Raw genomic sequence first — 15,775 nt, forward strand, 5'->3', positions numbered from 1 at the left:
AAGCCATTCCGGTAACTCCTGCTCCTCACTAATGCTTAGCGGGAGCGACCACTACCAACTGCCCCTGGGTGACGGCCAAACAGCCCGCTAGGGCTCACTGCCCAGCTGCCTTCTTTCTTACATCGAGCCCACTCTTACTCACTCGCTTGTTCACTCGCTCCATCCCTCCCTAACGCAGGCACGTATGCACACACGCACACATGGGCTCCTTCGCTTCCAGCTGCCTTCTTCTCCCTTAACCTCCATTCACTTTTTCTTTTCCTTTTCTCCCCTTCGCACTCGTGCTCCTACTATATATATTGGGGACGTGATTCAGGTGTGGCAATTAGCAGTTCCCGGCATTGATTATGGATGCGAACGATTCCTCACCTGTGCACATAAGCGGGGACCGCCTGCATCACAAAGCACCTGGGAACTGCTCCGGCCACACTACCACGTCCCCTCTTTAAACACGAGTGTGGCGATTATCTATTTAAAAACTGGCCTTTGATCTGAGTTCTTTGCATTTGTATAGTTCTTTGCATTTATATAGCGCTTTTCTCACTACTCAAAGTGCTCAACAATTTCAGGTTAAGGGCCTTGCTCAAGGGCCCAACAGAGCAGAGTCTCTATTGGCATTTACGGGATTTGAACCGGCAACCTTCCGATTGCCAGTGCAGATGCCTAGCCTCAGAGCCACCACTCCGCCAAGCCGTGGACCCGCTATACCACAGGCAGCTGAAGTGACTTGCTCGTGGTCACACAATGTCTGTAGCAAGATCTGAACCCACAACATGAACCATGACACCACTTGTCCAGTTTGGAGGGTGTTTAAATGCATTATGGGTCTACTAACAGCAGGTGTCTATCCTGGGAGAACCTGAACATGGTGGATACAAACTAAGGACAGGTCACCAGTCTGTCACAGTGCTCCCAGTGTTCTCTTTGAAAAACGGAGTATCGTGCAGACTCTGCACAGACAGAGAATTGGAATTCAAAATGATATGTGAGGGAATTTTGAAGGAACTGTGCTAACTTCTGTGCCGGCTCTTGCTAAATTGTAATTTATCATTCCATTATCCAACCTGCTATATCCTAACTACAGGGGTCTGCTGGAGCCAATCTCAGCCAACACAGGAAGCCAACCCCAGGCAGGGTGCCAGCCCACCACAGGGCGTGCACACACACCAAGGACAATTTAGAATCGCCAATGCACCTAACCTGCATGTCTTTGGACTGTGGGAGGAAACTGGAGTACCCAGAGGGAACCCACGCAGACACGGGGAGAACATGCAAACTCCACGTAGGGAGGACCCGGGAAGCAAACCTGGGTCTCCTAACTGCGAGGCAGCAGCGTTACCCACTGCGCCACCATGCCACCCAAATTGTAATGTATTCATTCTTTAAAATCTGAAGTGGCCTATTTCAATAGACATTAAAGCACTTAGCACAAGGCAGGACACCTCCCTGTTCAGCTACAGTACCTGGTGCTGTGAGTTTCTCCTCTTCAAATATATTTCCTCCTTCATTATTTTTTCAAATGGCCTTATTTCTGTTTAGGGTTGCAGCACTGGGTGCAAGGAGACAACAAACCCTCTTTTAAATTTATTTTACTCAATCATTATTTTTCAGAACTGACTATTTTCAGAATTTCTACTTAGAATGCAACACTGAGCTCCAGGCAAGAAAGGGACACCAATTTAGGTCCACGGAGCTGTCTGTCTATCCGGCCATTCATTCATCCATCCATTTTCCTAACCTGCTTATGCAGGGCAGGGTGGTAGGGTAGCTGAAGCCTACCCCAACAATCACTGGGACCGAGGCAGGAACAATACGCAGATAGGTCATCCATCCATGTTATCATTTAATTTCATTTCTTCATTCTTTTAATGTTCTGCACTGGCTTTTATTTTTGTATCATCTATTATAATCAATTATATAATCAATTAATGTACTGTAGATCTCAGCATTAACATTTGCAGTGCACCATCTATTTGAATGTATTTTGTAATACATGTAGTGATAAAAAGTACTGCATTGCCATTCCAACAGATGGCACATCACAAACACTTGTAGTAATAAAATGCATTAAGTGTGAGGGAGAGGATGATCAGACAAGGAAGTGTCAAAGAGCAGACTGTGCCCAGGTGGAGGCAATTAGACTCGTGTTTTGGGAGTGCAGTTGGGCACAAGGAGTGTGAGCAAATGTTGGAAGGATTATTGAGAAAGGGTAGAAGATTCCATTTTTTTAATCTTCTGATTTAATTTTGTAAAGTGAGCGTCTAGCTGAGAATGGCAGGCACTTCAAGGGAAGCCTTTTTGACTTGGCAAAGAAAAGGGTATGGGTCTCCAGGTGTATTCTGATAAAGAGAAACAGTGACCAGAAATGTGCTGTGGGGACAAAGGAGTTTGGAAAAGGAGCTGGAAGGGACAGTTAAGGGAGATATTGAGAAGTGGGGATTCATAGCTGCTAAAGAGAGAGACGGAAGGGTTTGAGAATATTGGGGAATGAGAATTGACTTTAAATCAAAGATAAATGTGTGCGGTATGGACATTGGTCCAATGTTTTGGAGTGATGATGGTTTCAGTTAGGAAAAGAAAATGGGGAGAAAATGAAAAATTCGTAACAAGAAAGTTTTTTATATGGTGTAATGAAATTGATATGACCTTTCAACAAGACAAATTTATATTCTGTAAATAAAATGTACTTTTACATAAAAAAACATTACTACAAATGTTTGTGAGATGCCACCTGTAGCAATGCATATGTCTCTCTTATATGCCATTTGGTATGGGATTCATCAAATGTTTGTGATGTGCCATCTGTTGGAATGACAGGTACAATGCATATGTCTCTCTTATATACCATTTGGTATGGGATTCATCAAGTGTTTGTAATGTATCTATCTATCTATCTATCTATCTATCTATCTATCTATCTATCTATCTATCTATCTATCTAATGTGCCATCTGTTGGAATGACAAATGCAATGCATACAGTATGTCTCTCTCTTATATGCCATTTGGTATGGGATTCAACAAATGTTTGTGATGTGCCATCTGTTGGAATGACAGGTGCAATGCATATGTCTCTTTGGTGGTACAGGAAGAACCACCAGCAACTCAACATCAGAGAGACAAAAGAGCTGGTGGTGGACTTCTGGCATGCCAAGGAGCCTCTGAGAGCAGTCACCGTCCAGGGTGAGGACCTGAAAGTGTTGCAGAGCTACAAGTACCTGGGGGTTTGCACAAACAGGAAACTGGACTGGTCTGGTGCTGGACAAGAAGGGCCAGAGGAGACTGATGTTGCTAAGGAGACTCAAGTCTTTTGATGTGTGCAGCAGGCTCCTTGAAATGTTCTCCCAGTTCGTAGTAGCCAGTGGCCTCCTAGGAAGCAACTTGTGCTCAAAAGAAGCACAAACTTATCAGGAAAGCTTGCTCCATCATTGGGTGAACCTTGGGCGCACTGGAAGCTGTTGTAGAAAAGGGGATGGTGGCAAAATTGGATGCCATCATGAAAAATCCCCTTCATCTCCTCCAGGAGGCACTCTCTTGGAGCACTGCTAGCTACAGACTCATTTGTTGATGGAAGAAGCACCTCTGGGGGTCTTTTTTGTCTGCAGCTATCTGGCAATTCAATGCTTCTTCCCAATGTACTCTTTAAATTAATGTTGAGATTTCTGCACAATATACCATGTATTAAAATTTTTATTTGTCGATTAATTGATTGATTGATTGGCGGTATTATTTGTCCAGTGAGTCTATATCCTTGTTTTTTTTTTTTTTCCACTGCTGCATGCATCTAAATTTCCCCTTGGGATTAATAAAGTTTATCTAATCTAATTTAATTTAACCTAATATGCAATCTGGTATGGGGTTCGTAATAACAGTGTTAATGTTTGTAATGTGCCATCTGTTGGAATGACAAATGCAATGATTTTTATTACTGTAGATCAAGGGTTCCCAAACTTTTTTCAGCCTCAGACCCCTTTACCAAAAACTTTTAAAACCGTCGACCCCTAATTACATGCAATGGTTTTTCATATCCGCACTTGCTTTGATATGTTCGATAAGACAATGAATAGACATGTTTGTGCTACATGTATTTTCATGCATTCTTACGTGTGACTCTTTTAATGACACATTTTACCTTTTCGTTCGCAAATTTGGTATGTAATGTGTTTTTTTTAAATGATTTTACTTCTTAATTAGGTACCTATTGGAATCATAGATATTTTGAAGTAACAAACAAATAGCAGTAGTAAGGGGGTCTATTTTTGCTGTCGTTGACCCCCAAATTTTTTCATTGAAACTATCGACCCCTAGAAAGTTCAAATCGACCCCAGGGGGTCAATATCGACCACTTTGGGAACCCTTGCTGTAGATGTTTATCATGTGCCATCTGTTGGAGCGACAGGGACATAGCAACTGGATGAACACACACATACACAAACACACACATTATTTTATTAAGGATGAAGCAGGAAACAGCTATTGACAGAAGAGGACACAATTACTGACACTGGGTCAGTTTATAGTCGCCAGTCCATCGTCCATGCACAACGTTAGGATGTGGAAGTAAAGTAATAGCAAAGAAAAAAAAACACAAGTTACACGAAGAGAAGGTGAAATGTAAATATCGATAGTGATGGAGCCGTAAGGGTAGGATGCAGATACAGACAAAGCTGGCCTTAGGGCGAAGCGAACGAAGCGACCGCTTCGGGCCCACAGCTGGAGGGGGCCCACTGCGCCCAAGGTTTTTGTTTTCCTGTGATGCGACGCTGCTGCGGAGGGCCCAGTGGAGTAACAGACTCCTTCACTCCAACCTCTATTACTAATTTTTTTTATATATATAATTCATCTTCATTACGCTTCACTCAGGCCCGCGCGCCTGTTGCCGCCTCCACGGCTCATCTGTGCCTCTGTCCTCAGTAGGCGGCCACTTACACTTCAGTCAGGGCCGCTCCGCCAAACTGCATTCTCGACAGAGCATAAAAGGGGCCCTTCTCTTCGTAAAGCCATCACTTTCCTTCATATCAATATATTTCCATTTTGTTAGAAAGAACGTCTTGTGGATAGTAGTTAGGCCTTGCCGAATATATAAAAAATATAAAAAGCAAAAAAAAAAAGTGCTTGGCCTAGCTATTTACTTCCACGTGCTGCCTGGTGGAAACAGCATAAGCTTGCTAAAATGTAGCTTTATCTGTTAATGTATCGTCACTAAAGACATTTATGCGGGCCCACTCCGACCTTCATCACTCATACCCTTCACTCAGGGCCTTGTACGACAGTCTGCGCTGACAGCCTGCGAATCTGGCTCCTGTCAGTGTGTTACGGTTACAGTTGTCAGTGTCAAACGGAAATCGTCAAAAAGTGATGGTTGTAGATGCCGGGAAAACGCATTTCTGCAGCTCAGAATGCAGGAAATCGCTTGGCTCTGCCCCGGACCCCCTAGCTGCAGGGGTCGAGCCCTGTTCTGGCCCGAAATTGTCTAGGGCCGGCTCTGATACAGACCTAACGATTTAGCTTCTTGGCCGTGATATTTGGAAATAATAAACGCAAGGCAACGCAATAAGCACCAAGTGTGGCATCACGCGACAATATACGGTGACTGAATAGTTAGTGTTGTGTTGCAAGAGCCTGAAGTTCCTGACAACACGACCGACTGAAACGGCAAATGGAAAAAAAAAACGAGAGGCGTGCAGATATCAAGCTGTGCAGACTTGTTTTCAGAACAGAGTATGGCGGGGTGGGGTCATGGGAAGCGCTTTTTTTAAATGTTTTTTTTTTTCCTGTCTGTCTTCCGATTCAAGTCCTCTGCCAAGTCTACAGTTTTTGGGAAAATGTAAAATATGCACGAAACGGGTGACGCAAGTGAGGTGACTGGAAGAGAAAAACAGATGATCCCGGATAGGGGCGTGGCTACTGCGGCTTCTGCAATTCCAAAGAATGGTTCGCTTCCTTTGTGTAAGACGTCAGGTACATTCTGAAAAGTTACATGCGCGGTATCAATGGATGATTCTGAAAGAGAAAAAAAAAGTCATACACTGTACAGTATTTTAGCCGATCGTGTAACACACTTGCTTAGGGGTAATTCAATGTTATCAGTCAATGCAATTATTTTATTTTGAAACTGGAAAGAACCCACGACGAATAGAGAAACTGCCAACCGCATGCAGAAGCTAGGTATTGAACTCGATTTAAACGGTAGTAAGCCGATCGTCATAATTAAATAATACAATCTGATAGACGAGGCTGAAGTTGGCTACTTATTCGACAGAGCATCGGTAGTGCTTGGTGCAGTTAAATCCATCTCTACTTATTCGCAACCAACCGAATAAAGAGTTCCAAAAATGTAGCCAACCTCTGCCCCGTATCTGATAGTCAGAGTATTTTTTAATTCATTTTTGTCAGATGCTTTGTCCTACCCTACATAGTGGCGTCGTTAGGGGAAGAGCTTCTGATCTCTGGCGTCCAGCCCCTGATCTTCACGTGTGACCAAAAAGTATGACTCGCGCGAAACCTAACTTGGGACCCCAACTGCTGTCTCTGATTTTATATTTTAGTAAGGCTGCTCTAGGAATATACGCGAGGGGGGTTAAAATCTGCATATCCTGCAAAAGAGTATAATTTCAGACCACCTATAAGGTTAGTGGCTTAACGCCCCAATATCACGAAACGCCCATCGTATTACACTATGTTAAGGATTGACACTTCTACTCCGCCCCCTCCTCCGCCCCGGTCCCGCCCATGCCTTCCGGCCGCGTAAAATAACATTCTCAATTAAGTCCTTATCGGCAGCAAGGAATACCGGACAACATAATTGAGTAAATAAATAAAAGTACAGTGAAATGTGACAATAATTTATAACATGAAATGTGAGTATGAATAATTAAATGTGTCAATAAATATATTTCTGTTGCTCTGTATTTATTTATTTCAGTGACACACACGCAACTTACGGGTGGCACGGTGGCGCAGTGGTAGCGCTGCTGCCTCGCAGTAAGGACACCTGGGTTTGCTTCCCGGGTCCTCCCTGCGTGGAGTTTGCATGTTCTCCCCGTGTCTGCGTGGGTTTCCTCCCACAGTCCAAAGACATGTAGGTTAGGTGTGTGCTTGGTGCTAGTGTTTGTGTGTGTCCTGCGGTGGGTTGGCACCCTACCCGGGATTGGTTCCTGCCTTGTGCCCTGTGTTGGCTGGGATTGGCTCCAGCAGACCCCCGTGACCCTGTGTTCGGATTCAGCGGGTTGGAAAATGGATGGATGGCACGCAACTTAAAAAACGTCAGAATTAGCAAAAACTGCCCAAATTCAGGCTGTTCATAAGAATTGTAATGATTTATTTCATGGGGTAAAAGTTGAGAGGGTGAGCTCTAGCGGGTACAGTTTTTTTTTTGTAACTGGTGAATTGTCGACGTTTTCTGTCTTCATTTTAATCAACTCGCTATTCTAGACTCAGACCCCTTCATTGTTTCTTTTTTCCTTAATAAGCAGACAAACAATCATGAGACAGCCTAGACAATGAGCCACCACATGACCAAGTAACATGCGTCATTCATACTACATCTGAAAATAAAGAAGAAGATTTATTTCTGTAACATATTTCCATACAAAGAATATCGGTCAAAGTGCTTTACAAGATGTCAAAGAGAAAGGCACAAGAAACGAAAAAACAAATTAAGATTAGGTAAGAATATTAATGAATAAGTAACGAAGGAATAAAATCCTCACAATGTTATAAAACATAGATAGTAGAAAGGTAGCGTCCGTATAAACAATATGATAATGTAAGTCTATAAAGATGAGTATGGTGATGAGGTCAGATGGTTGGGAGAACATATGAAAAAACACAGTTAAGTTGGAGAAGAGAGAGAAAAAAAACACACAAAATCATTTGGGGGTCCAAGGAAAAAAGACCACCCCATTTGGCATTCTCCGTAACATTTCATTAAGTAATTTCTCGTTGTTTCCAGACTTTGTCTGAGAGGATTCAATGCAGTGGGTCTCATGGACAACTGAGGCAACTGCCTTCATTCAGCATCATTTACTTATCTGGCTGACTCCTTTATCCAAGGTGGCTTACAACATTTATGACACTGTTGGTTTCATTTCTTTTGGTTTTCCAATTGGAGTACAGGCATGTCGTGTGACTTGCTCATGGTCATACAGTGAAGTCCAGCAACTTAACCACCACACCACACTGCCTGCCACACCGGTGTCTGCACAGGACTTTGATCAGGTGGTGGTGGCGTTGACCCTGAAAAGAAAGCAGAGAGAGGTGAAGGGTCTCAGGATTGTGGGTCTACTCAGGTCTACCAAACATTTTGACAGCTAGTGCTCTTGAAAAAAGAAAACAGCTTTGTAAATGTCCTCCAGAGTCAATGGAAGCTCTCAATAGACTGAGTGAGAAGTCTGAGTGTCTACCCTTGCATGTGTCCAGGATAAAAAAACAAAATCCAGGCCTTTAATGACCTCTGGGGCACAGCCATCAGCAGTGTGTCTGTCTGCAGAGAGAGTGTCAACCTCATCAAGAAGTTTACTTACAGTACCTCAGCAGTGACATTCATGTCTCTGGTGACTCTTTCTATGAAGTCAGTAGAAGGATTGGGAAAGCATGGAGGGGTCATAAAGTTGCTGGAAAGAGGTGTGTGGTGCTCCTGAAATCAACAAAAGGACGAAGGGCCAAGTCTTTAGAGTGCTGGTGCTTCCTGTCTTGCTATATGGTTGTGAGACATGGATGCTATCCAGTGACCTGTGTCTTATAAAAGGCGCTATATAGCGCCCGACCCAGCACAGACTCTAGCAGAGGCACGTACTTAAATAAAACACGCTTTATTATTTCTTCAGCCGTGGGGCACGTCTTCCCCGTGTCCCACAGTCCCAACACAGTCCCAAATACACTCACAATTACTCTCTCTCTCTATCCACCTCAGCAGCAGCAGCAGCAGCACCACCACCACCACCACCACCACCACCACCACTACTACTACTACTACTACTACTACTACTACTACTACTACTACTACTACTACTACTACTACTACTACTACTACTACTACTACTACTACTACTACTACTACTACTACTACTACTCCTCCTCCTCCTCCTCCTCCCGACTCTGGCTCTCTCGAGTGGTGGTGGCTGGCATTTTTTATACCCCACCCGGAAGCGTTCCAGGTGCTTGATTACCTGGTCCTAATTGACCTTCCGGGTGGGGCTGACGAGTCGACCAGCTGGGCTGGAAAGTCCATGCAGCTCCCCCTGGCGGCCATCCAAGCCCCCAACCAGGCTGTGGAGGACTCCATCTCCCATGGAGCCTTGTGCCAGGTTGGGGAATCATCGTCCACCAGGGAGGCTGCCACCAAGCGTCCCAGGGAAGGTACTGAGCTGCCCATGGTGGCTCCCCTGGAACAGATGCAGCAGGGGCGTCCCTGCCGGGCATGGGACCCGGCTGTCCTTCACAGTCTCTACACCTGAACACCAGCAAAACCAAGGAGCTGGTGGTGGATTTTAGGAGGCCCAGGCCCCTCATGGACCCCGTGATCATCAGAGGTGATCAGAGGTCCCTATGTCTTGTGGCAAGAGGCTGGGGTGCAGACCCGGCTGGGATGCCTGGAAGGACCGGGAGGCAGCTTGTACGTCCCCGGGTCATGAGGGGGCAACTGCCCTGGATAAGGAGGCGACCATGGGGATGGAGCCAGGAGGCTCAAACCTGTTTGAGCCCGTAACTGCCGTCAGGGGGCCCCCCGAGCATCATGGAGCCTGGGAAACCTGCACTTCCACCACATCTGGGCAGGTGGAAGAAGAACCTTCCAGGGACACCTGGGGTGCTTCCGGGTGCTCAAGCGGCACTTCCGCCACAACAGGAAGTGCCGCCGGGAGAGCATCAGCGAGCACCTGGAGCACGTCCGGGTGACTATAAAAGGGGCCGCCTTCCTACAGTCTTGGAGCTAGAGTCGGGAGCTGGAGCAGGACGAAGCTCCAGGGACCGGTTGGAAGAAAGGCAGCCCACGGACATTCAGAAAGAAGCCTGTGGATAGGGGTGTTTGGTGCGGGAGCACTGTGGGTTGTGTGGACTTTACACTAAATAAATGTGTGTCTTTTATAAAGTGTTGGTGTCTGTCTGATGCTGTTCGGGTGACCTCTCACAGTCTGCATAGGTTTCCTTTAGGTCAGGGGTTCCCAGCACCCATGGGGTGTGAGATGGCATTTCAGGGAGTGTGACAAGAGAAGAAGGGTGCGTTGCGATTCACCAAAATTGAGTGAGATGCGTAGTCCGACTTTACCGTGGTGTAATCGCTGTGTTTTGCAGTGTGCCGTCATCTGTAGGTCATTTATTACTTAGTGCTCCTGTTCTTTGATCTGAAAAGAACCGAACATTGCACATGCAATTGTCACCTGCGAATGAGCCTCAGAAATGCGCCTTCTCGCGGGTTGCTTCATGAGGGTGGAGCATTCATACTGGCGAATAACTTAAGAAACTGGAATGTGGACCTTGCAATGATCCGTAGAGAGGATGGCGAGGTCTCGTATTAATTCCTGTGCAAGTCCTGCTCATCATATCTCACGGATTTTGAGGTTTGGTTGACATTTTTGCCAGAGGGGTGGACAAGGCGGACTGAATTGCACGCAACCCCTGCTGCTTACACTCATCTGCCCATCTTTCATGCTGGCGGTCCTGGCAGCAGTACAGCAATTTTAACTGTGCGGCGTATCTTTTTTTATGAACTACGGTGCAGGTGTTAGCAGGGGGGGGGACAAAGCTAGTCGATTGTATTTCACTGCTTAGTGGCTCGCCGACACCCATTGCTTCATGGGGGGGGGGTTCCTGTTCCCCCAAACCCCTTGATCGTTGATCATTTATCATTTTCTTGACACTCTTAATGCTTCATGGGATACCTCAGCCACTGGATCATCAGATTTTTGAGATTTATAAAGGTAAATCGCTCAATTTATGTTTAAATTTTATGCACTGAATTAAAAACTTATTTCTTTTATATCAAATTGTTCACCCACAGTACTGCATGTGGTTCAAAAATGAGAAATCTGACTTCTTCATCTCGCCCTGCAATAGACTGGCACCCTGCCTAAGGTTTGTTCCTGCCTTGTACCCTATGCTGGCTGGGACAGGCTCTAGCACCTCTCCCACTCCCACAACCCCTTTCAGAATAATGACTGGCTAACTTCTTCATCTTCAAATAAGATATTACTTTTGTAGAAGGTGCGAACATACGAGTAAATCAAACATTTTCTAGAGCTGCGGGGCATAGAAAAGGTGAGGGACCACTGCTCTAAATACTCCATTTTCCTCCCACAGTCCAAAGACACGTAGGTTAGGTGGACTGATGACACTAAACTGACCCTAATGTGTGTGTGTGTGTGTGTGTGTGTGTAAGTGTGTTCACCCTGGGATGGGCAGGCAACCTATATAAATTTAATATGGAGAAATAAGGAGCTGGGTGGCACGGTGGCGCTGCTGCCTCGCAGTTAGGAGACCCGGGTTCGCTTCCCGGGTCCTCCCTGCGTGGAGTTTGCATGTTCCCCCCGTGTTTGTGTGGGCTTCCTCCGGGTACTCCGGTTTCTTCCCACAGTCCAAAGACATGCAGGTTAGGTGCATTGGCGATTCTAAATTGTGTGGGTTTGTGTGTGTGCCCTGCGGTGGGCTGGCACCCTGCCCGGGGTTTGTTTCCCAGGTCCTCCCTGCGTGGAGTTTGCATGTTCTCCCTGTGTCTGCGTGGGTTTCCTCCCAAAGACATGCAGGTTAGGTGCATTGGCGATTCTAAAATTGTCCCTAGAGTGTGCTTGGTGTGTGTGTGCCCTGTGGTGGGTTGGCACCCTGCCTAGGGTTTGTTTCCTGCCTTGCGCCCTGTGTTGGCTGGGATTGGTTCCAGCAGACCCCCGTGACCCTGTAGTTAGGATATAGCGGGTTGGAAAATGACTGACTGACTGACTGATCAATGGTGTAATGTTCGCGGGCATAATTGTTAGCTGCATCCTCCTTGCCTGTAATACAGTATGTTATGATATTTTAATAGTTGTGAAGCCTGAATTTTATACCTTACAGTAATTAAGCACATTTAATACATTTACTATGTGATTTAAAGGCGTTCCAGCAGACCCCTGTGACCCTGTGGTTAGGATATAGCGGGTTGGATAATGGATGGATGGATGGAAATAAGGGGCAGCCCCCAGATGTGATGCTATAATACATATGACTTTATTGAAGAACAATACATGGGTATCGCCCCCGTTGTTATGAGGCTGATGATAGACAGACATTCATGAACAGTCTTCATTGAGACAGAGAGCACAAAAATGTGAACAAAAGATATCTCCCAAACTCCATTGCAGCGCCACCTGCTGCCTAGGAATACTGCCAAGCATTTTATTAACATTCATCTCAATACATAACACCCTTGAGGTTTTCAGGAAGTCGTTTAAAAGGCAATGTGCACAAAAATATGGCGCAATTCACATTCCACAACAATTCAATATGAAACATGTCTTTCACTTTCCAATTAAGATTCCACATTTTACTCGATGGCTGGCTACTCTGCCAGGGATTGTTCCTTCCTTGAACACCATGCTTGCTGGAATCGGCTCCAGCTCCCCTACAATCAGGACAGAATATGAATGGGTGGATGGTTATTTCTTCATAGCACTAGGCGCAGAGTTGCACGGCAGTCTGTCGCTGGGCCCACTCACCAGCCTAACTGGTACGTCTTTGAGAGCGTGGGAGGAAAATCGGAGTACCCTAAGGAATACCCTCGTGGGCAAGGGATGATCAGACCAACTCCTACACACCACCGATCAAGCTGATCAATCTATACACGTTCAGTTATTTACTTGTGTATGGGCTGTTAGATGACATCCCTGGGGGTCACTCAGTGCACCGCCCACGTTGTACTCTAAAATTAACGGTCGTAACCTTTCCAGCTCTCCGCTCATTACAGATGAAAGCAGCACAGTTTTTTTGCTCAGCGGTGGGCGGGTCCACTGCACAGAAACGAAACAGTCCGTCCCAGACGAGGGATTTCCCGCTTGGGTCAGTTGGGCAAGAGCGTGACGAGAACGAAAAGTAATAACCCGATCGCCGGCCCCTCGGTCTCGTGGCCGCTGCCGCAGTCGTGTAGCCCAAAGCTTCCGGCGCTAATATGTTAAAGTAGACCTCCGGTGCGTTTCGGCAAAGCCGCAGGAGGTAATGTCGCGCGCCTGTTTTCTCGTTCGTTTGGGATTGTTAGCTTCCTCTTGAAGTTCACTTGCAGATAACTTGACACTTCCTTCTTTCGCAGCATGAACTGGTCGCGTCATGTGTGTGAGAAAACCGTACTGAGATATCGGAAACGGAAAACTACCGCAGAGGTGTCGAAAGGGCGACAGCACGTTGGAAGCGCTGACTTGGAAAGAAAGACATGCAGATTTCTATCAAATGACGTAAGTACGCACGGAGGACTCATTCTGGATAAGCATGGCATCTGGGTGAAATTGGATTAATTTACGGTCCAATGTTCCTTCTTACATACTCATACTCTATCTTAGAGTAAAATGCTAATAAAATGTGGACGGGGTGCAGACTGGTAAGTTATTTACTTCTGGCTCTTAAAATTTAATTAGTCTCATCTATATGCACAGCTGTATTCTCCTTTTATTTCATCCCACAAGACAAATCCGAAGAAGCCTGGTGTGGTAGAATGTGTTACGTGTTAGGATTGTATACCTTGTGTTCCTTGCAAGATGATTTCAGAAAAGTGAAGGATTAAAAAATGTTGACAATGCATAAATTAAGTTGATTTAATTGCTGCATTCGTTTGCAAAATATGTAGTGCCTTTCATAACTATGGTTCTCAGTGCCGTTTCCCTTTGTAGGTTATAATAAAGAGGACTAGGAAAAGTGAGAATGGAATGAAAAAAAGAAACTTAATCCCCCATTTTCACTGTGAATTTCCAAGGGAATTGCCCCTCCACACGCACGCACACACACACACCAGCATCACAAACGTAGACTAAGGTTTTTTGTTTCTATCTATCTATCTATCTATCTATCTATCTATCTATCTATCTATCTATCTATCTATCTATCTATCTATCTATCTATCTATCTATCTATCAATTATATAGTGCCTTTCATATCTATCTATCTATTAATTATATAGTGCCTTTCATATCTATCTATCTATCTATCTATCTATCTATCTATCTATCTATTAATTATATAGTGCCTTTCATATCTATCTCTCTATTAATTATATAGTGCCTTTCATATCTATCTATCTATCTATCTATCTATCTATCTATCTATCTATTAATTATATAGTGCCTTTCATATCTATCTATCTATCTATCTATCTATCTATCTATCTATCTATCTATCTATTAATTATATAGTGCCTTTCATATCTATCTATCTATCTATTAATTATATAGTGCCTTTCATATCTATCTATCTATCTATTAATTATATAGTGCCTTTCATATCTATCTACCTATCTATTATATTGTGCCTTTCATATCTATCTATCTATCTATCTATCTATCTATCTATCTATCTATCTATCTATCTATTATATAGTGCCTTTCATATCTATCTATCTATCTATCTATCTATCTATCTATCTATCTATCTATCTATCTATCTATCTATCTATTATATAGTGCCTTTCATATCAATCTACTTATTATATAGTGCCTTTCATATCTATCTATCTATCTATCTATCTATCTATCTATCTATCTATCTATCTATCTATCTATCTATTATATAGTGCCTTTCATATCAATCTACTTATTATATAGTGCCTTTCATATCTATCTATCTATCTATCTATCTATCTATCTATCTATCTATCTATCTATCTATCTATCTATCTATCTATTAATTATATAGTGCCTTTCATATCTATCTATCTATCTATTAATTATATAGTGCCTTTCATATCTATCTACCTATCTATTATATTGTGCCTTTCATATCTATCTATCTATCTATCTATCTATCTATCTATCTATCTATCTATCTATCTATCTATTATATAGTGCCTTTCATATCTATCTATCTATCTATCTATCTATCTATCTATCTATCTATCTATTATATAGTGCCTTTCATATCAATCTACTTATTATATAGTGCCTTTCATATCTATCTATCTATCTATCTATCTATCTATCTATCTATCTATCTATCTATCTATCTATCTATCTAAACCCTTTTAGTCCTTTATGTATTTGACATTTTTATCCAAATTAACTTGGATATATCCAGAATAAAGTACAACTGTTGATATACTACTAGCTGTGCTACTTCTCCGGGACAGGTTCAATTCTAAGTAATCAACGTAGAGCTCAGCGTTAATGTCTGCATTGCACCATCTACTGGAATGTATGTTACAATGCATGGAAATAAATAGAACTTAATTTGTCCCACTGGAGAAATTTGTTATTTTACAGAAGCTCTTTAAATGAGTAAATTAATAAATAGAAGCAGATGTACACATAATCATCTCAGTCTAACACCAAATTAATTAAGCTTCAGAGATATCAATCTGTCCAGTTTGGGAAGCAGAAGTGATTGTGAATCAACTTCATCCACTTCAGTGTGAATGAAAGTGACAACAGGTGACCTGGAGAGGCAAGACAAACCACCAGAAAGGGTATGCTGGCCACAGACAGTTGCTCTCTCCTATTCCTTCTTGACTGATTCTTCTCTAGTTTATCGTTTTGTTAGTGTCATTGTCACCACTAGTAGTATCAGGCGGTACCTGCAGCTGATTCAAATTGCACAGGTAGTCCAGCTTCT

General features: G+C 43.7%; 1 protein-coding gene across 1 annotated transcript in view; it reads left to right on the forward strand.

Moving 5' to 3' along the window:
- The first annotated feature begins 12,979 nt into the window (after positions 1–12,979).
- The window catches only part of map3k8 (mitogen-activated protein kinase kinase kinase 8), a 35,045-nt gene continuing 32,249 nt past the window's right edge, over positions 12,980–15,775 (forward strand). Inside the window, exons 1-2 of the mRNA XM_051929002.1 lie at positions 12,980–13,177; positions 13,272–13,413. The gene's annotated coding sequence lies outside the window, so the exon portion shown is untranslated. The remainder of the gene's footprint in view (positions 13,178–13,271; positions 13,414–15,775) is intronic.

Source organism: Erpetoichthys calabaricus, chromosome 6, assembly GCF_900747795.2.
Source record: "Erpetoichthys calabaricus chromosome 6, fErpCal1.3, whole genome shotgun sequence".
Classification (NCBI taxonomy): domain Eukaryota; kingdom Metazoa; phylum Chordata; class Cladistia; order Polypteriformes; family Polypteridae; genus Erpetoichthys; species Erpetoichthys calabaricus.